Raw genomic sequence first — 19,888 nt, forward strand, 5'->3', positions numbered from 1 at the left:
GGTAGGTAGGTAGGTAAGGTAGGTAGGTAGGTAAGGTAGGTAAGGTAGGTAGGTAGGTAAGGTAGGTAAGGTAGGTAAGGTAGGTAAGGTAGGTAGTAAGGTAGGTAGTAAGGTAGGTAGGTAGATAGGACCAGTGACTCCCTGCCATGGAATTTGATATGCCCATCGGTGCTGTAGGAGGGTTTGAATGTTCCTACAACTTTGCCAACACTTGCTATTTCCGGTATTGTGTTGTTGTTGACAATGGTGTTTGTTTGTCTTAAACCTTGAACGTAGTCTTGAGGTGGGAAATTTCTGAATGCAGATTGAAGATCAGCCTGTCCTCTCGCCAGGCCCTAGCTTGGAGGTGCCCTCATCTAGGCACGGAGTCCCTTTGTGCCCAAGACCAGAGGTCTGTTCTGCGGAGAATGGCGGGTCCCAGATAGCTCACAGTCCCATGCACTTCCTTCTTGGCTTCGCACTGGAGCTGGGCTGGGATCCCGACAGTCGGCAGTTGGCCACCACCAGCAGATCCGAGGGAGAAAGACTGGGCTTTCTACTCCTGCAAACAGTCTCAGCACCCTCAGGGGTTTGCTCTGAGTTGGTGGTGGCCAGATGGCAGCGAGTTTGGTTTGGGGTTTGGGAAAACCGAAGGATCTATTTGCTGGCCATTCGTGCCTTCTGATAGTCATTCAACAGACACTGGTCACTGTGTGCCCAGCGATGTGTTAGCATGGACACAGTTCTCACCTCAGGAGAGTGAGCTATACAGAACAGACAGGGCCAAACAGCGCTGAGAAAGCACTTTCCCACCAGGGCGCTGCCCCAAAGAATTTCCCTGCCCATGTCAAATATGCTGCCGCTCTCAAGAGGTACTGCAGACATCTGAGCAGACACGCGATGAAAGATCCACGTGGCCCCACTCCCTTGCTGTGCAGAGGAACAGGAGTCTCCTGGGAACCATTTCCTCCCAAAGAGCTATAAAGCCAAGTCAGGGTTCAGACAGTAGATAAAGACTGACCTCTCTGATAGAACCGGTCCCTAAAATGCATTCACTTGCCGAGGGAACTTGTGAGGAGATTCTTGACCTGACAAGATACATTTCCCCCTCGAGGACTGGGCATGGGAGCGTTGTGGCATTTGCCGAGTGGGTAGCAGTTAGGAAGAGCGTGCAGGCTGGGCCATGGAGTGGAAGGACAATGGAGATGTGCAGGGGGATGCCCAGCTCTCTTGATGGGGGAGCGGGGGATGCACTCAGAGTCTGCACTCCTGAGAGCTCAGAGATGCTGGCTCAAGGGCTTTAGACCCCAGCCAGCGCCGAAGCCATTCGGTGGGCCAAAATGCCCCTCAAGATGGCCCAACTCGCCGACTGATTGACAGCTGGTCGAATCCACCCAGTGAGTTTCCCCCGATGGTTTAGGAGACCGCTTCCCACAGTCACGGCGTAGCAAATTTGTGTTGGCTGAGTGAAGACACTAAACGAATTACTTGGAACGTGGGCTTACATTCTGAAAAACAAGTTCACTAAAATAAGTAGCAACTGTCCAGAAAGCATTGTTTTCATTCTTGAGAAAGCACAGCAACCCAGGCACTAAAAAGATGGGGCCATGCTGAAACCAGCAAGCCCTTCCCTTCGACTCACTCTCGCGGTGCACAATGCAGGCTCAAAGCTGAGTTTTCCAACGGAGTTCTTGGGGCACAACTCAGCCAAGTGTTCATTAAACAAAGTTATGACCATGACCGGGAGATAATCATCGTTCCTGGAGGACTCGCTCTAAAAATGGGATTTATTATTTTTCATTTTAATCCTGGTGACAAGGCTCCTGGGAATTCACCCTCGTGGCAAATAATCGACTTCCTTCCTGCTTTTGCCTTGCAGACGCCACGCTTTTAAACCGCTCCGCACACAGACACTCAGAAAGCAAAGTCACCGGGCACTTCCCAGGCAGGACTGAGCACCTGAGTCGCTGGGCCCAGGGGGCCAGGACTAGTCTTGGGGAACACCAAAGTAAACTGGTATAAAACAGCCCACAAAGAAAATGCTCTCTGTCCTGTTTGGGGGTGTCACAAACTGGGCTTTTACAACTGGTATGCTAGGCTGCCATCGAAGGTGCCACGATTGGCCTTCCTCGTCCAGAGGAAAGGAGGGCGGAGACCACGAAAGACCCACGAGACCCATCAGTCCACTGGATGCTGAGATGCATGAATCTCAGCCTCCATGACCCGGAGACCAGAGCGAAATGGCGGCGCCACTGCCAACGGCCCTGAAAGGGAGCGCATGAGCAGGTCCTGAATCGAGGGGGGAATGTGAACCCAAACTCATCATTTATTATTATTATCAATAATGTTTTAAAAGACCAGGGTTCCTGGTCTGACAGGGTGGAACCTTCCAAACCTCTCAGACTTAGAAATGGGCCTGCTCCCATGGCTTCACTGGCAGACAAACCACCAGCAGAAAGGGAGAGGAGAGGCCGGGCAGAAGCGGCAAGCCCAGGGAGGGAGTGGGAAGATGCTGCCACATCGTGGGAGTTGCAACCGAGGTCACAAAACAAAAGGGGTATGAATGGTTGAATGGAAACAGATTTGCTCTGTAAACTTCCACCCAAACCCAAACCCAAGGCCATCCACCTGATTCAGACTCATCGCAAACCCATAGGATGGAGAAGACTGTAACTCTTTTTTTTAATCGTTTTATTAGGGGCTCATACAAGTCTTACCACAATTCATACACACATCAATTGTGTAAAGCACATTTGTACATTCATTGCCCTCATCATTCTCAAAACATTTCCTCTCCACCTAAACCCCTGGCATCAGCTCCTCATTTTTCCCCTCCCTCCCCGCTTTCCCCTCCCTCATGAGCCCTTGATAATTTATAGATGATTATTTTGTCATATCTTGCCCTGTCCGACAACTCCCTTCACCCCCTTGTCTTATCAGCAGTAGAAAGCCTGATTTTTCTCCCGAGGAGTGGCTGGTGGTTCTGAACAATTGACCTGGCAGTTAACTGCCCAACACACAGCTGCTATGTCACCAGGGCTCCTGCTTCCACCCAAGTCACCATAAAATGTCACCAAAAAAGAATGAAAACGGTAATAAGTTCCAGGGGGATACCATAAATGGCAATCAGCGAGTAAAATATGCAAACGTGGGAGCTAACAAACCCTGAAAGAGAAAGCTCGCATAAGATCATTCACAAGGCTCAATCCCAATGAAAGGGGGACAAAAGGAGCAAAGGACAGATGGGATCGTTAGAAAGCCAACAACGAAACACAAAATAAAAATTGGCCTTGTACTGGTGTGGGTCAGTCCTTCAAAGTGACCCACTGAGGGGCCCCTGTGGAATTAGCCTATCACCCCTGTCTGGAATGAAGGCAGTCCGAGAGAGCCAGTCTGCACATGAACTCGCAAGGGGGGTTGCTCTCTGCCTATTTGGTGAGAGGAATTTGAGACATGTTAAATACGAAACCATCAGTGTGGCCTGTCCTACCCCGGCTCCCTGCTCCATCAATAATCACTTCCACTGGTGCGTGAGCCATGAGGCACAGAGAACAGGGCCTGGCCTGAAAACAAGCCCCGCCCACATCTTCTTCCTCCAGATGCCTGGGAGCTGCCTTTTGGAGAACCTTTGCAGGCTCCACTGCTGCTGCTTCCCGCTACTCTCACATGCACTTGACCACCCTGTCGTCTGGTGCCAAGTCCACCCCCCCTCCAGCTTCTCTCTCGCCGATGCCTGCACCCCCTTCCCCCTCAGCATAGAAAGAAATCCCTTGCCCACCACCACGCCTCTGACCCAGAAAACCCTCTTCCTAGCAATCTCCTACTCAGCCTTCAACACCCAAGTCTGAGAGAGCACTACTTTTATGCAACCTTCCCTGCGGGCTGCTCCCTTTTCCCCAAGGAGTTGGCGTGGCCCTCCAGGATGACATTTCGATGACACTTACGTGACTACGTAACCTGTCTGTCTCATCATAGGACACCACTCCCGGGGGACAGGGGGCTAGGTCCTTTGCATCCCCAGAACCCAGCCCACGACCTGGCACTTTGAAGTCCCTGAGAAAAGCCACGCCTGTCCCCTCTGTGCAAACAGAGACTGCGGGCAATGTGGACGGAAGGAGAAAGGGCTTAAGAGTTAGGCAGCCTGAATTTGAGTCCCAAGTTTTCTGCGATGCCGGCATGCTATTTAACCTGTCCCTGATGGTTCCGTTTCCTCAGTCCAGAGAAGAGCCATGCCCACGCCTCAGAGAGCTGCGCGGAGGGAGGCATACACAACGTGGCACCATGCATAAGCCCAGTGCCTGTCGAGTGAGCGAGCGCCAAGGGCAGTCACTGCCTTTCTCTCCATAGCAAGTGTTGACCCCACTATGGAATGGGATCTGGAAAGAAAAGGGAAGTGGTTTCCATCCTGGGCCACATGGCAATAAGCGGCCAGCCTCTCAGCCAAAGAGTCCTCTCAGACCAAGGGCCAACCCAGGCTGCCCTCAAGCAGGCCCTCGAGAGAGGTTTCCTCACCAAAGCCTGCTCACCAACGAAGCCCAGGTGCTTTGGATCTGCGGGCCGTTGACAAGAGGTCACTACTGCAGAGGCTGTCACAGCCCTCATTGTCGGTCTTGAATTACTCTTTCACCCCAAGACACACCATAAAACAGAATAATGCTGACTCTACAGAGCTAAGTCCCTAAGTACAAGGCAAACAGCCCACACAAGGAGCCTCAACAGCTCTACGCTGCTGCGCCCAAGTTTTATTAGCACTCAGTAAACAGTGAGGCAGGAACAGTGGGGCCCTACTCACTCCTGAAGACACTCCAGCTCCGGGTCCACGAGAGAAGTGGAGAGGGACGCATACGGAGGGAAGAGCTTCTCCACTGGGAGGCAGGAGCCATGGGCTCCAGCTCAGAGTTGCACCAGCTTGCTCGTGGAGTTTGGGTGCCGTATCTCTGAGCCTCAGTTTCTTGACTCACAAAATAGAATGGGATTTTGTGATTGGTTAAAGCGTTGCAGCTTTCAAACGCTAAGACTGGAACTCCCTAGCTCTTTCTCTTTTTTTAACTCATTAACGGATGGACATCTCTTGGCTCTTGCTCAATAGACTTTCCCCGACACTACCACCCTTACTGCCACAGAGCTGCCCCGTGTCAGGTCACCCTGACCCCAGGGTCTAGGCAGGAGGAGAGAATAAGCGTGGTCCATGCTCCTAAGAATGTGTGTGCTGCCATCAGGGCAGCCCAACTCAGCCGAGCCCAGCTCCAATGGAGCACCAAGATCCTGGCTATCACAGTGAGTGACCCGCTCACCCAAGGACTTTCTCCCTTCCTTCCCCGACCAGCTGGCTTCTCTCGGTCCAATGCTTTTTCCCATGCAGGAGACAGGGGCAGGAACTGGCAGTGCTTATCTGTGCTCTGGCATATCTCAGGGAGGGGCAGGGGAGAGGTGACAAAGCTACCAAGGCCAGAAGGAAAGTGCTTGCATAGGCAAGCTGGGGCCACATGAGGAGGAGGAGGAGGAGGAGGAGGAGGAGGAGGAGGAGGAGGAGGAGGAGGAGGAGGAGGAGGAGGAGGAGGAGAAAGAGGGGGCTAACACCGTGCTAATGACACAAAAAGGGCTTCGGCTCAGCTCAGACCCCCCAAAAGTCTGAGAGGCTGCTTTAAGCTCCGTGTAGCCCAACTCTCCAAGCTCCCTGAGCACTTTCCCCAGGAAGTACTCAGAGAGCCAGTAAGTATCTGACCTGTCCAAGGTCAAACAGCTGATCTGAGAAACACCAAGAGGAGAATGTGGGTCTTTTGGGCCCAGCCCTATTTTTTTTCCACTCAACTCTGTTGACCTCCAGAGTCTAATTAGGTTGCTCTAATGAGGCCAGGTGGATCGCCTGGAGACTATATGAAACACGACCCAAATGTCACGTCGGGAAGGATCCGACCCAGCCGATGTTCTGAAAACCGCCTCTCCTACCTGGTGCATGCCTTCTGAGTCTGACAAGACTCCTGTTTCCTCATTTCCTTTTTCTCTGGGGCTGACCACACACTCTCAAGTTCAGAGGTCAGCGGCAGGGAAAAGGTAAGTCCTCCCATCCCTACTCCACCCTAAGTATCTAAGATAACTCACCACTGTCCCTACTGCCCAGGCATAGTGGTTCCGTGTTGGGCTGCTAACCCAAAGGCCAGCAGTTTGAAACTCCCCAGCTACTCCATGGGAGAAAGACGAGACTGTCTACCTCTGTATATTGAGCGACAAGTCTCAGATACTCCCAGGGGCAGTTCTACCTTGTCTTCTGGGGTCACTGCGAGTTGGAATTCATTCCATGGCAGCGAGATCCCTCATCCCTCCATCTAGATGTGGTCAGGGAAGAGTGGCTTAACCCCCTGGATCTGTTTAGGCACAGATAGTATTCACAGGCAATTAAAGGGCTAATCTGACGGTTTATGATAGCAAACAATTGGCTGAGCCTCTGCCAGGGGCCTTTTGAAGAACAATGTCTGACTCACACATCACCTCCACCTCAGGAGGAGGAAGCTCTGAGTAAGAGTCAAGGAATTAATTATTCAGTGTGCATGACCCAGTTCCAGAGGCAAGGCTCGGCGAGAAGAGGGCTCACTGGTTTCTTATCGGGGCATGAAATTCAAATACTGTTACTTCACAGGGTAGTGCTCCCAATGTGCTCACAGTGGATCTGCTGACGGTCAAGAGTAGTGGCCAAAAGAGAAAAGAGCCAAAGTCCACACACTCAGCAAATATGTACTGAGCGCCTCTTCTGTGCGAGGCACTTCAGAGATTTGCATGTGGTCAGCACTCGGGAGAGAGACCAGGGAATTACACACAGAGGCCTTGGGTGGTACCCCAGCCCAGCCCTTCACCATGGCCTGTTTGTTTATTTATTTATTTTTCCACCTTCCAAACTCTTAAATACATATTTGTTTTTAAATTTTTTTATTTATCATCTTATTGGGGGATCTTACAGCCCTTATAATAATCCATACATCCATTGTATCAAGCACATTTGTGCATATGTTGCCATCATCATTTTCAAAGCATTTTCTTTCTACGTGAGCCCTTGGTACCAGCTCCTCTTTTCCCTCCCTCCACCACCTTCTCACACCCGTGAACCCTTGATAAATTATAAAATATTGTTATTGTCATATCTTACACTGTCCGCTGTCTCCCTGCACCCACGTTTCTGTTGTTCGTCCCCCTGGGGAGGGGGGAGGTTACACGTTGATCGTTGCGATCAGCTACGGTGGCCTGTTTATATCCTATGGATGTCCACGTTCTCAGCTGCAAAATGGGAGCAAGCCCACGGGCACATCTGAGGAATGGGAAACGATCTCGTTGTAAACCCTAAAGTGAGAGGGCGAGCGAAGCGCCCACGTGAATGACAGGGCCTGACCCACTTTCCCGGCCCTGAGAAGTTTATGGTCTGGAGATGCTCCGCAAAACAGTGCAGGGTGCCCATTCAGTTCCAACACGTTCTCTGTCATTTGGGCAAATTGTAGGTTCCAACCTGCCCCTGGCGCTGGGGCCAGGGGTCAGTCCCAGTCTCCCAGTCTATAAGGCCGGGATACTACAAAGAGGAGGAGGAGTGTGCATGTGCAAAGAGAAGCAGAGAAATGTGGGGCCCGCCCAGCCCTGTGTCAAGCCACCACTGAAGGACCGATCCAGGAGAGACCCAGGATTTGGGGCGGAGAGTCGGGGTGGGGTGGGGGTCAGGCCAGCTGGAAGGCTGGCTAGTCAAAAACAAAACTGCTCCCTTGGATGCAATAGGACTGAGCCGGGCGGAAAGGCACACACTTCCCGGCCCACACACGCTTTAGACAATGAGAGGATTCATGCTTGGTGCCCGGCCTACCTGGGCAAGAACTCTGCAGTCTGGGTGCGTTTCCAGGAAAGAAACGGGGTGCTCAGGCCGCAGCAGACTGCTCGTGCCCGTGCCTCCCCGGGTACTAAGGGTCAGAACTAGTGGAACAACTTTCCTCTGGTGCCCTCAACGCTTCCTCATCCACAGGACAACTCTCAGCTTCACTTCCTCACCTCCACGTGCCAGCCTCAGAAGACCCAGACACGCCCACCCGCTGCCCTCCAGCAGGGTGTCGCCTCATGCTACAGCCTCTGTCTGGGATTGAACCCCACGGCTCTCCCCTTACCCTCTCTCCTCCTTCAACCAAACCTAGGCACTGGTCCAGCCTCACGAAGTCTCCAAGGACACTCCAGGGGGGCTGGGCCCATTCCATTCATCTCCAAGTGCTCTCTCCAAGTTCCTCGTCCTCCTGGTAGCAGATTCATCCTCCCCCAGGGTCCTCTGATTGCTGTCCACAGAAGGAGGGCAGCAACGTGGAAGAACGAGAGCCTGTGTTCCACGTCTGCATTGGGCGCCAAGTTACATGCCCTTGAGAAAGTATCTTCAGGCCAGGTCTCAGTTTCCCTATCTGGTAATGAGAGGTTTGCTCTAAATAATCTCTCCGGCCCCCTTTAATTATCAAGTTTGGCATTACAGAAACCAAACTAGAAAGAGATACCAAAGATGGGAGGCCTGGGCCTCGTTAGCCCACAACCTGGGGCAAGTTCTGTGACTGCTCAGACCCCAATCTCCACGTCTACAAAACAAATGATAGGACGATTTCCCCTCCCAGAGTGCAAAGCTCCAGGAGCCATTCATTAACTGTAACACCTGTAAACAGGCCTTGGGGTTTAATTCCTTCAGTCAGCAAGCAGCTACCCACCCCCTGGGAAATGGCAGGCCTTGGGGCTGGCTGGAGTGAGGCTGCCCACTTGGGCAAGAAGGTGAGAGGCCAGTTCCTGGAGGCTCCTACGGCTGGTGGGTGAGCTGAAGAGGTGAATGAGACCAAACTGCGGCCTGTGGTGTAGCTGAGGCATGTGATGGAGGGCAAAGGAGGCGGCACCCACTTTGCCAGGGAAAGTGAAAGAGGTTTCTCACAGAAACAGTGTGTTCAGACTGTGTGACCTGGACCAGGAGTTGTGGGACTGAGCCAGGACAGAGAGCAGAGGCAGAAAATAAGGCAGGAGGAGAGACTGAGGTCAGACTGGAGGGGCTTGAAGGCCAACGAGTGACAGGTCAAAAGGGTATCTGCGGTGGGTCTCTTGTAGCTCTATAGAGGACACAGCACAGGCGGCAGAAGGTGAAGCCGGGGAGAGCAGAGGGAAGGTCGGTTCAGGAGACCAGGAGGGCAACCACCAAAAAAGAACTTCAGCCTGCGTGATCCAGGGATTGTAAATAAAATCCAAATCTGAGGGAGGGAACTGTATCAGCTTATTTTGTGAATACCTGGTTTGCTGAAGGCTATGAATGACAGTGGAAGCCCCCAATCCATTTGCAGGGTCCTCACACGAATTAAGCCTCCAGAGAATCCCCTCTGAGGAGAGTGAAGGATTCGACTAGCCTTGTTATCAGGCAAAGAGCATCGTAATGTTGATTACGGCAGGTGTTGTTGGTTAAAATGTAGTATCTTATCATTCGATCTCCCTTCTGACCAATTCTTACCTGGTTTCAGTTAAAAGCAAAAGTGAAGAGGAAATGCACGTAGATTAGGCCTCCAGTAAATTCCCTCTGAGCTGTTCTCACCCCTAGGGCCCAATTTTCTACTAAAGAAGCTACAGGCCTAGAAGGAGACCATGACGAGGGAGGCATACAGACCTAAGAACCATCCACCAGTGGAGATCAGAGGGCGGCATTTAGCCAAGGACAAAGACGGGCGGGGCAAGGAGGGGAATGGAAACTGAAAACACAAGGAGGAAGTGGGCTACGCGACGTCACACGGTGGGAACTGCAATCAGTGGTGTGAAACAAACTGCGTGTGAATTGTTGGATGGAAAACTGACCTGCAAACCTTTTTCCCCGATTTGCAAAAAGTTGAATTAATAATACTTTGATTAAAAGCCCATTACTGATTTTGGCCCACCAGGTCGTATGCCTCCCATGACCTTAAATCAACCGACCAAACTCATGCCATCGAGTCAATGCTGACTCACAGAGACCCCAGTGGGTTTCTGAGACTGTCACTGTTTGTAGGAGCAGAAAGCCCCGTCTCTCTTCCGAGGAGCTACTAGCAGACTGAACTGCGGGTCATGTGGATCTCAGCCCACCCAGCTCGGAACCACTACCACCAAGGCTATGGCAATCTACAGACCTGATTTAAACAGTTTGTTCACCACAGAATGGGGCCCAAGCAGATGAAGATGACTCGATCTCATTAAAAATAAAAATCTTGGACAAATGGGCTGAGGCGCTCTGGATTCACTTTCTCCAGCATGCAGTTTGGCTAGATTCTTGCCTTGGCCCTGATCCGGGGCAGCAGAGGCCCAAAGAGCATCAGAGCCAAGACTTGGAAAATAGAGCAGCTGAGTGGCTTGTCTGGGTTAGAAGAGGGGCAGAAATGCCAGGGGGTGAGGGTGGGTGCTTTACCTCCCCAAACAAGTCTCAGTCTCAACCCTTCTCTCTCCTTGCTTCTGACCTCGGGGAGGCTGTGCAACCTAGGAGGTGGTAGACATGAGGACCAAGGAGGGAAACTGAGTTAGTTAAAGTTTATTGTGCCAACCTGGCCAATAAACTCATGTGGGGTTAAGTGAAGGACGGAGAGATAAATGGCTTGGTAAGCCTCGCCTTTTTAGTTCTCAAATCTCTTGCTTTGTGATGGTCGGACCAGGGTGCAGCTGCCTTAGCCAGTTCCCTGCTTCAGCTGGCAAGGCTCACATCCTGCAAGACATCCCGAGGAGAAGCCGCATGGACCTACCCAAATGCAGCCCTGGGTGCTGGAGCAGCCGTGTGGAGACCCCTGCAAGCACTGAGATGCTTACACATTTACTGATTCAGCTTTCCTCCTGCGGTCGGTATCATTGCTTGTGCTTTGTGAGATCGAGGAGGACTTTGTGGACTGGTGTCAGACATATGGGTTAATAATGGACTTGTGAGCTTGGGCAGCACTGGGTTGGGATGTTTTCTTGATGTGCACTTAACCTTTATATAAAACTCTCTCTTATACATATGGGTTTCTGTGGATTTGTTTCTCTAATGTACCCAGATAACACAGAAACCAACGCTTCTACCAGGGGTCTTTCCTCAACTGGGGGTCACATTGACTTGGGCTTGAAGAAAAGGGCACCCGACATATTTCTAACCATAAAGTCCTGCCCCAACAGAAAAGTGGGTATAGGGAGATGTCAGACAGTGTAAGATATGACAAAATAATAATTTATAAATTATCAAGGGTTCATAAGGGAGTGGGGAGCTGGGAGGGAGGGGAAAATGAGGAGCTGATGCCAAGGGCTTAAGTGGAGAGCAAATGTTTTGAGAATGATGAGGGCAATGAATGTACAAATGCGCTTTACACAATTGATGTATGTATGGATTGTGATAAGAGTTGTATGAGCCCCCAATAAAATGATTTTTTTTTAAGTCCCATCCCCCCTACCCCCCAAGAGCTACTCAATGGCTTAAAAGAGATCCACCAGTGGGAGCTACTTACTCGACTCTTAGGCATCACGATGGTTACTCCTCTCCTTCCTGAAGGAGCCACACACAGGTTGCCATGTTCCTTTAAAAACAAAGACCCAGTCATTAGTGCCGGTTACGTGATCTCCCGTGACAGACTTCTCTTGTCTTCTTCTCCCCTAGAGCTGTTCCGTATGCCTATGCATTTTTCCCCCGAGTGCCCCGTGACCCAGTCAGGCGAAAGGGACAGAGCACTCCTCTCTGAGCCCCACTAGCATCTGCATGTGAAAAAAGAATCAGCGCTACATACACTCTCCTGTCCGAGATCCCGCGGCACCCTAGGGGCGGTTCCCACCTCCATGCCAGGGCATCCCTGGAAGAATAAGGAGGGTCTGAAGAAGAAGGCTTTCTTTGGCTGCTTTAGTACCAATGGAAGGTTCGGTGGTGCCATGGGGCAGGGACTGGACTGCTCCATCCAAGGTCAGTGGTTCAAACCCACCTGATGCTCCTTGGGAGAAAAATGGGGCAGACCGTGTCTACAAAGATTTGCTGCCTCAGAAACCCTTTGCAACCGTTCTGCTCCATGCTACAGGGTCACTGTGGGTGGCAGCAGGTTTCCTTTGGGAGGGCTCGTAAAAAGGGAAGGGATCGGAATGGCTAAGTTAAGAGATCAAGCAAACTGAGGTGCTATACAATTGGATGGCCAGTCACCAAAGGTACCATCTTTCAAATGACCTGAGGTGCAAAAGGCCCGCCATGCGGCCTACCCCCAAGTGCAGACCACTTGGGCATGGCCAAGTTGGCCCATCAAATTGGGTAACCAGCGGACACCCAGATGATTGGCTTGCAGCATATTGCTTCTGCAGAACATGCCCACACACCTGCTTGGAGAATGGATGTCAGCGTTACAAGACATCTCGAACGATTTCCCCTGACCTGCTTTCTTTGCGAAGCTGAAATACCCAAGCGGTAACCTCAGGAGGAAAAAGCTAGCACAGGTGTGAAAGTTGAGCTCTAGAAGCGGCACTACCCACACCCAGGGAAGTAAACATACGTTGCTCAACAGGATGGTGGGCCCACTGCCCATACAAACACACGCATGCTCTCACTCGTGCACCCTTCCATGTGCGGGGGAGATGGGCCGCATCCAGGAGTTCTCGCTGGAGCGGGCACGGTGCAGGTCGCCAGCACCGTGAAAGACTGGACTTACTTTATCTGAGTGACTCCTCAGTCGTGAGGAATCGGTGACTCGGAGAAGACACCTGAAAGGCCCTGCTGTCTGGCAGTATTTGACTCTAGGCCCAAATGCCCAGCACACCTGGCCTTTCTCGCCAAGATGATGCCGTAGGGATCCTCCTGGATGCCAACACCCAGCACGGGAGAGATGGGCCCGCATACCTGGTGAGCTGCCTAGCGACCTACACGGACAACCACCTGGGAAGACGCTGCAATCATCGGCATCATCCTCACTATCAAGCCCACGCCCTGCTGGACCTGTGCCCACTGACAAACAGGCTGACCCGCCTGGGCTACATTCTATCAGCCTGAGCTATAGGCCCGGTGCTGCTGCCTCAAGTCAGAGGCTGAACGGCTGGTGGCCTTGAGAGTACCTGCTTCTGCTTCTCCCGGGAAGGCTCCTGGTGAGCCTTCAGTGGGAGGGTAAAGGGAGCCGGACATCCTGGAATAGAATTCCACTGCCCATTGAACCAAGTGGTCTGCCTAGGTCTTAGGTACAGAAGCGCCTACCTACCCTGGGGCCTTGCGGAGACCAGCATCTGGGAAACCAGGGCTCATGGAGGCCTTCTTTGGGTTCCTTTACGGTGCGATGGAGGGAGGCAAGACTAGACCAGTCCACAAGGACTGACCATCGACTCTGCTTCTCCTAGACAAGCGGAATGAAGATCAACGCCTCCTGTCAGACATGCTCCCATCCCAATCCCAAGTGTAGAAAGAAGCACAAGGTCTCCTGCCCTCTGGGAACCCAACGGGGGCTGAATAGGAAAGCTGTCCTGTCGACCTTAGTGGTCCCCGTGGGTTGCAAGAAATTAGGAATCCCAAGGAGAGAGGACCCTCAGGGACCCCTTCCTTTCTGATGCGCTCACACCCAGCCCCACAGAGGCAGGGGACGTCTGTGAGGGAATTCCAAGCCCTTAGAACCAGATCTGGCACCACTAGGCGCTCCATGAACTTCCTTTGAAGGAATCCACCCAGGCTTAGAAGCTCTGAAGTCTTGTTCATCTGAAATACACCCAAGACCAGTTCAGAGCCTCACACCCAGCCCCTCCGCAGCATGCCCTCAGGAGAAGAGCGAAGAGGCTCAGGATGCTGGGGCAGGTCTCTCCTCACCCCACCCCACCCCACCCCCTGCAAGCAACAGGTGAGAACACCTAATAAAACAAGCCAAGGGCACAGGTCAGCCGGCAAGGTGGACAGCAGCTCCAGCTTTGGGATCAGGCAAACTGGGTTCCTATCCCAATTCTCTCACTTATCAGCCAGGTGGTCCTGGGTAAGCCCTGCAACCTCTGGGAACCTGGGTCTTCCCTGGCAACGGGGCCACTGTTAACACCGACCTCACGGGGCTGTGTTGAAGAAGACGTGACATCATGCTTTGACTTACTGCTCCCGTTCAGGTAAGTGCTCGGAGCAGACGCCTGCTGGTCTTGCCAGCCTTGGAGGGGGTGGCTGAGCACACCACACAGCCTCTGGAGCCCTCTGCTTGGGTTCAACCCCCATTCTCTCAGAGACCAGCAGTGTGACTCTGGGCAAATGGCTTCACCTCCCCGTGCCTCAGTTTCCTGCTATGCAAATCAAGGTTGGTGATGGAAGTGACAATGCCACTGAAAGGCTTAGTAAGCATTCAACAAAAGCAACTTCTGTCATCTTCTTTCTTTCCTTTTTGAAGGGGCCAGTGGCGTCTCTATGCAGCGTCTTATTGTTAAGGTGGGGAAAGATGGACAGAGCGGATCCGTTTTCCATCCGACACATTTTGATACACATTTTGTTTGGGGAATTGGAGCCTCGCTTATCCCACTTCCTCCTTGTGAATCCCGTTTCCACTTCTCCTCCTCTCCCAAGATGTGTCTTTAGGGAAATGCTGTCCGGGGTATTATTCTTATTAATAGCACTCAGATCTCTCTCTCCCTTCCTTTTGATTACAGCCGCTAATTCCGCCCCCTCCCCTGCCGGAAAAGGGAGAGTAGGGTCCAAGATTGGTTCCTGGGTGTATCTGTCTTCTCTGGCCGCAGGCACTGGAATACAGGATGTGCATGCCCTCTCAGCTGGGCTGTGTTCCAGGTTGGACAGGCCCGGGAAGGACTCGCTCTCTGGTCAGATGGAGGGCTGCGTGGAGTTGGCAGCCATGACCCACTGAGCAGAGACTGGTAGTTGGGGGTGTGAGAGGTCACGTGGCCCCTTCCTAGAGCTGGATCCTCAGCCCCTCCTGCTGCACTGAGCCTCCCACAGACCCTCCAAGCCCCCCCACCCCCACTTTGTAGACAAGCCTGTTTAAGGGAAGCCGCTGCCACTTGAAACCAAAGGTCCCGACGAACAGCACTACTCAAGGACTGGAGACTGGATCATGGCTACAGGCTGCCCAGAAGACAAGCCGAGAGCCAGGCAGCCAGGGAAACCAGAAGCACGGGGCAGCAAGGTGTCTCAACAAGGGAGGTGGGGCCGTGGACGGGTGCCCTTCCTGGTAGAGGGAGATGCTGAAACCAAAAACGACAAGGAAGAAGGCCAGGCCAGCCGCCCCTGGCAGGGAAGCCAGCCTGGGACCCAGGACTCCCTGTGCCATGCCCACTAGGAAAGGGGAGAAGAGAAAGGAGGAAATTGGAGCCGATTTTCATGGACTTCAAAGTAGTACTGAAAAAAATCCAGGCGGTTACTTGAAACAACTCTTTTTTCAAGATGAGGAAGTAAAACAGAAAAGCGACGTGGGGGAGGGGTGGAAGGGTCAATGAAGGGTCCTGATGGAGCACCGAGATGTGCCGAGCACATGGGCCAGACTCTTGGGCTTGTGTGGCTTTACTCGGCTGTCTACACCCTCCAGGAGCTGGAGGGTCACTGACCCATTGTCGCTGTGAGCCGAGGCTCAGGGAGATCCAAAACCTGGCACACCAAAGCCGCGGTGTCTAATGCCCAGTCTGCCCCTTGTGCTGCCATCTCCGCACACTGCAGGCCTCACCTGGGTCACCTGAGCTGCCACTCACACCTGTGCGCACACCCACCAGAGGGAGGTGGCGAGACTCCGCAGCTCCCACCATCCCGGAAGAGGCTCAGGTAGGAGAGGCGGCACCTATGGGCACCCTAAGGACACCCTCAGCACATTTCCTTCCTGGACTTGAGTTTCTTCATGAGTGAAAATAGCACACCGCCCCCTTTTTTCTTTCAGCCAGGGTGCATCTGTCAGCCTTAGACAGGTTTTCTGCTGTCGTCGTACTGCTCGGTCACCTCTCCCGGGAGATCCTGACCTAACCAGACAGACCCCCAAGGCACTTAGCACAGCGCTCAATAACGTTATTATGTCGCATCGCATCGCCTGCTACCCATGGGGCCTGCGCTCACAGAGGGTGATCCCAGGCCTCCTGATAAAAGGCTCACCTGCCCGCTGTCCTCTCCCTCCTCACTCACTCATGGTGGCCCACAGGTCAGAGTGGGACGACCTTGCTAGGCAGCGTCTTCCAAAGCTGGGGTTTCCGAAGCAGCTCACCAGGCTTTCTCCAGAGGCACCTCTGGGCAGACTGGAGCCCCCCGGTTTTCAGTGAGCAGCCAAGAGCAGGGACTCCAGAGGGCTGGTCACTGCCAGCTCAGCCTTTCGAAACCCCAGCTGCTCCACAGGAGAAAGACAGGGCTTTCTACTCTCATGAAGAGCCAGTCTCAGAAACCCACGGGGGCAGCTGTGCCCTGTCCTATAGGGTCCATGGGAGCCAGCGTTGACTTCAGTGGCAGTGAGCTTAGATTAGAAGGCCTGGAGTCCTTGGGTAGTACCAACTCTTGGCTACTAACTGAAAGGTGGACAGTTCGAGTCCACCAGAGGGCCCTTGAAAGAAAGCCCTGGTGATCTACTTCCAGAAACGTGGCCACTGAAAGCCCTGGGGAGGGCAGTGCTCCTCCGATGCACCTGGGACCACCAGGAGGCTGAATCAATTGCAGAGCAAAATGGTTTTTATTTCTATTGGGAGACAGGGGTGGGGCTTCACCTTCAGGTATGTGTTTAAAGGACTTACAAAGGCATGAGGGGTGGAGGGATTGACCGGGCAACAAAACACACTGATAGGCCCTTCTCCGATGTCACCCCTGACCAGAGCCTGGCAGCACGAGGCCCCGGGCAGACCACACAAGGGAGCAGGTACAGCGCCCCCACCAACCTCTGCACAACCACAAACTCCAACAGCAGTGGGCCAGCCCAAGCCAGGCCCAGCCATCAGCTGGGACCAACAGAGACTCCACGAGATGGAAGCAAGGAACTTCCCACACCTGCTGGAAAATAAGCTCGGCTGCAGCCCGGATCTGAGACTGAGTCAAATCTCCCAAGCACACTGTGGTGGGAAGAGAAGCAGCCCCAGGGGTGGTTGGGGGGTGGGCAGGACTCAAGCTGTCCTGGCAGGGGTGTGAAGTCAGGTGTCTCATCCCAGCACAGGCCTCACCCGCCGACCTGCGCCAAGCGCCTCGTGTCACTGAGCCACACGCTGTCCCAGGGCCTGCCTGCCAGGACAGGCTTCTCCATTTCCCAGCAGCTGGGCTCAGACAGTGACTGAGCCTCAGGGGTAATCCAGGCAGGTATTTCCCTTGCTCTTTCTCTTACAGCATTACCCTTTGTTTTAAAAAGAAATAAGATGTGAAAGGGAAGTGCCCATGCTCCCCCAGGGCATGCTTTGTCTGGCTCCTCCCTGCCCGGTGTGGACTGGCGCACAGACCAGGCAGGGTCTGAGGGCCCGCTGGACCAATGGGAGTGCTAAGGAAGACAGGATGCTGTAGGGGTCCCACTTCCTGCTCCTCCATCGGTCCCCATTCCACCTGCCAGGAAAGAGCACTCAGTAGGGCCTGTGAGGATGGAATGCAAAGCAGCAGGAGAAGCGGGGAAGTGGAGGGAGGGGAGAAGTCTTTTGTCCCAGGGTTAGCCAGCTCCTGAGTCTTGGGCTTGAGTCCCAGCCATGCTGGTTGCAAGCTGTGAGACCTTGGGTAAGCCATTTCGGCTCTTCAGTGCATTTCCAGCTGCCCCCTCAGCAGCCATTCATTCGCCGAGCAGTGAGGCAGGGATCGAGGGCTACTAGCACTGTGGGGTTGTTTCATCCAACCCCATGGCCTTCCCTGTGGGGTGGGCACCAGAGCCTCAATTTCAGATGAGGAAACCGAGACTCCAGGAATTAGAGCTCAAAGTCGCAGAGTTGGAAGGTAAGCCTGGGCCAGTCCAACCACAAAAGGCCTCGCTGGGCACCCCGTCAATGTACACAACCCACATCTCGACCAAGAAGCCGCGAGAGAGAAACTCTCGGGAAAGGCAGGCATGCTGAGTTAGGGGCAGCTGGATCTACACAGGAGGCATCTTTCTCTCTCAGAATGACTGGTGAGTTTGAACTGCTGACCCTGTTGGTTAACCATCTCCACGAGTAGCCCACTACGCCACCAGGGCTCCTGTTGAACCCTGGCTATCCATAATCCAAGATCCTAACAAACCAAAACAAGCAAGCAAGCAAAAACAACTGCCATCGGTTGGTTCTGATTCCTGGCAGGCTCTTGTGTTGTGCTCCATACGCTTTCCAGGGGCTGGTTCCCCCCCCCCCCAAGGAGATTACCCTGCCTTTCTTCCAAGGGGCCTCCTGGTGGACTTGAACCTCCAGCCTCTTGGTTAACTGCCCCATGCTCTTCCACCATCAAAGACTCCCATGCCTAACAGCCAAACAAGTTTGTTACTTCTAAGCTTTCAAGAGACAGGAGTCAGAAAGGAAGAGAGGAAGTCTTGTTTACTGTGGCCCCACTATGTGCTGGGCCTGGGTCAACTTCTACAGAAGAGCAAGCAGCTGGGACTGGCCCCAGCTCACACCTGAGGACTGAGCACCAGATGACCGAAGGAGACAGAGCCCTGCCTCCACTCAGCCTTGTGAAGTCTACACTCACACTCAAACCACCAAGCTCTCAGCCATCCTGTCAATTCTGGCTCGTAGAGGCCCTCTGGACAGAGCAGAACTACCCTTGTGGGTTTCCAAGGCTGTAAGTCTTTATCCGAGCAAAAAACCCATCTTTCTCTCACGGAGTAGCTGGTGGGTTTGAGCCCAATGCATAACGCCACCAGAGCTTCTTAATTCTAAACTCAAAACCAAACCAAACTCCATGGTGGCTCATATTGATCCCCTGTGGGTTTCCAAGACTGTCCCTAATGACAGAAGTAGAAAGTCCAGTCTCTCCGGAGGAGCTGTTGGTGGTTTTGAACTGCCAACCACGCCAGCTTGCAGCCCAACTCATAATCCTACATTATTCTAAACTAGCCAATCAGAATTCCTTACTTATTGTGTCTTATATCTATGAGACGGGTCAACACTATTGTTAGTTACTTATACCCAGTTTTTCTTTTAGGTCACTCCCCTCTAAGGTCGATTTAGTTGATGTTTTAAACCATTTTATTGACATATAATGCCTACATATCACCATTTCTTATATGGTGGTTACCTGTTGGGCTGCTAACCATAAAGGTGAGTAGAGTTCAAGATTATCAGCTGCTCCTTGGGAGAGAGACGAGGCCCTCTAAAACCCACGAGGGCGGTTCTACCCCGTTCTACAGAGGTGCTCTGCGTGGACATCAAATCAACGGCAGTAGGTTTTGGTTTGGGGTTTACTCCATACAAAGAAGGAGCCCTGGTGGCGTAGTTGGTTACACAGTGAGCTGCTACCCACAAGATTAGCAGCTCAAACCTACCAGCCACTCGGTGGGAGAAAGATGAGGTGGCTGCTCCTGTCAAGATTTCCCGTCTTAAAGAGGGGGAACTGACAGCAACGATTGACATACACCCCCCTCACCCCCACCCAGGGGGCTGAACAGCAGAAATGTGGGTGAAAGAAGTCAGTGGACAGTGTAAAATATGAAAATAAAAACAATTAAAAATTATCAAGGGTTTACAATGGGAGGGTAAGGAAAAAAGAGGGGCTGATACCAAGGGTTCCCCTCAAAAGAAAATGTTTTGGAAATGATGATGGCAAGATACGGACAAATGTGCTTGATGTATGTATGGGATGTATGTATGGACTGTTACAGAGCTGTAGGAGCCCCCAATAAGATAATTTACAAAAATAAAAAAAAGGATTAGTAGTAAAGTACAACATTGACCAAAGGTTTGCATGAGTCCCAACAAAACAAACACACGAAAAACATGGGGAAAGATCACCATCCTGAAAGCCCCAGGGCAGGTCTCTGTCCTAGAGGGCAGTCTCCTCTGTCCTGGGGGGCAGTCTCCTCTGTCCTGGAGGGCAGGTCTCTGT

The 19,888-nt window shown here is 52.6% G+C and overlaps 1 protein-coding gene across 2 annotated transcripts in view; it reads right to left on the minus strand.

Moving 5' to 3' along the window:
- Window positions 1-19,888, minus strand: part of MICAL2 (microtubule associated monooxygenase, calponin and LIM domain containing 2) — a 235,169-nt gene that overhangs the window by 199,292 nt on the left and 15,989 nt on the right. For both annotated transcript variants that reach the window (XM_045290948.1, XM_004711613.2), the window contains exon 2: window positions 11,451-11,519. The gene's annotated coding sequence lies outside the window, so the exon portion shown is untranslated. The remainder of the gene's footprint in view (window positions 1-11,450; window positions 11,520-19,888) is intronic.

The sequence above is a fragment of the Echinops telfairi genome, unplaced genomic scaffold (assembly GCF_000313985.2).
Source record: "Echinops telfairi isolate 266 unplaced genomic scaffold, ASM31398v2 ScPeMD7_60;HRSCAF=208, whole genome shotgun sequence".
NCBI lineage: Eukaryota > Metazoa > Chordata > Mammalia > Afrosoricida > Tenrecidae > Echinops > Echinops telfairi.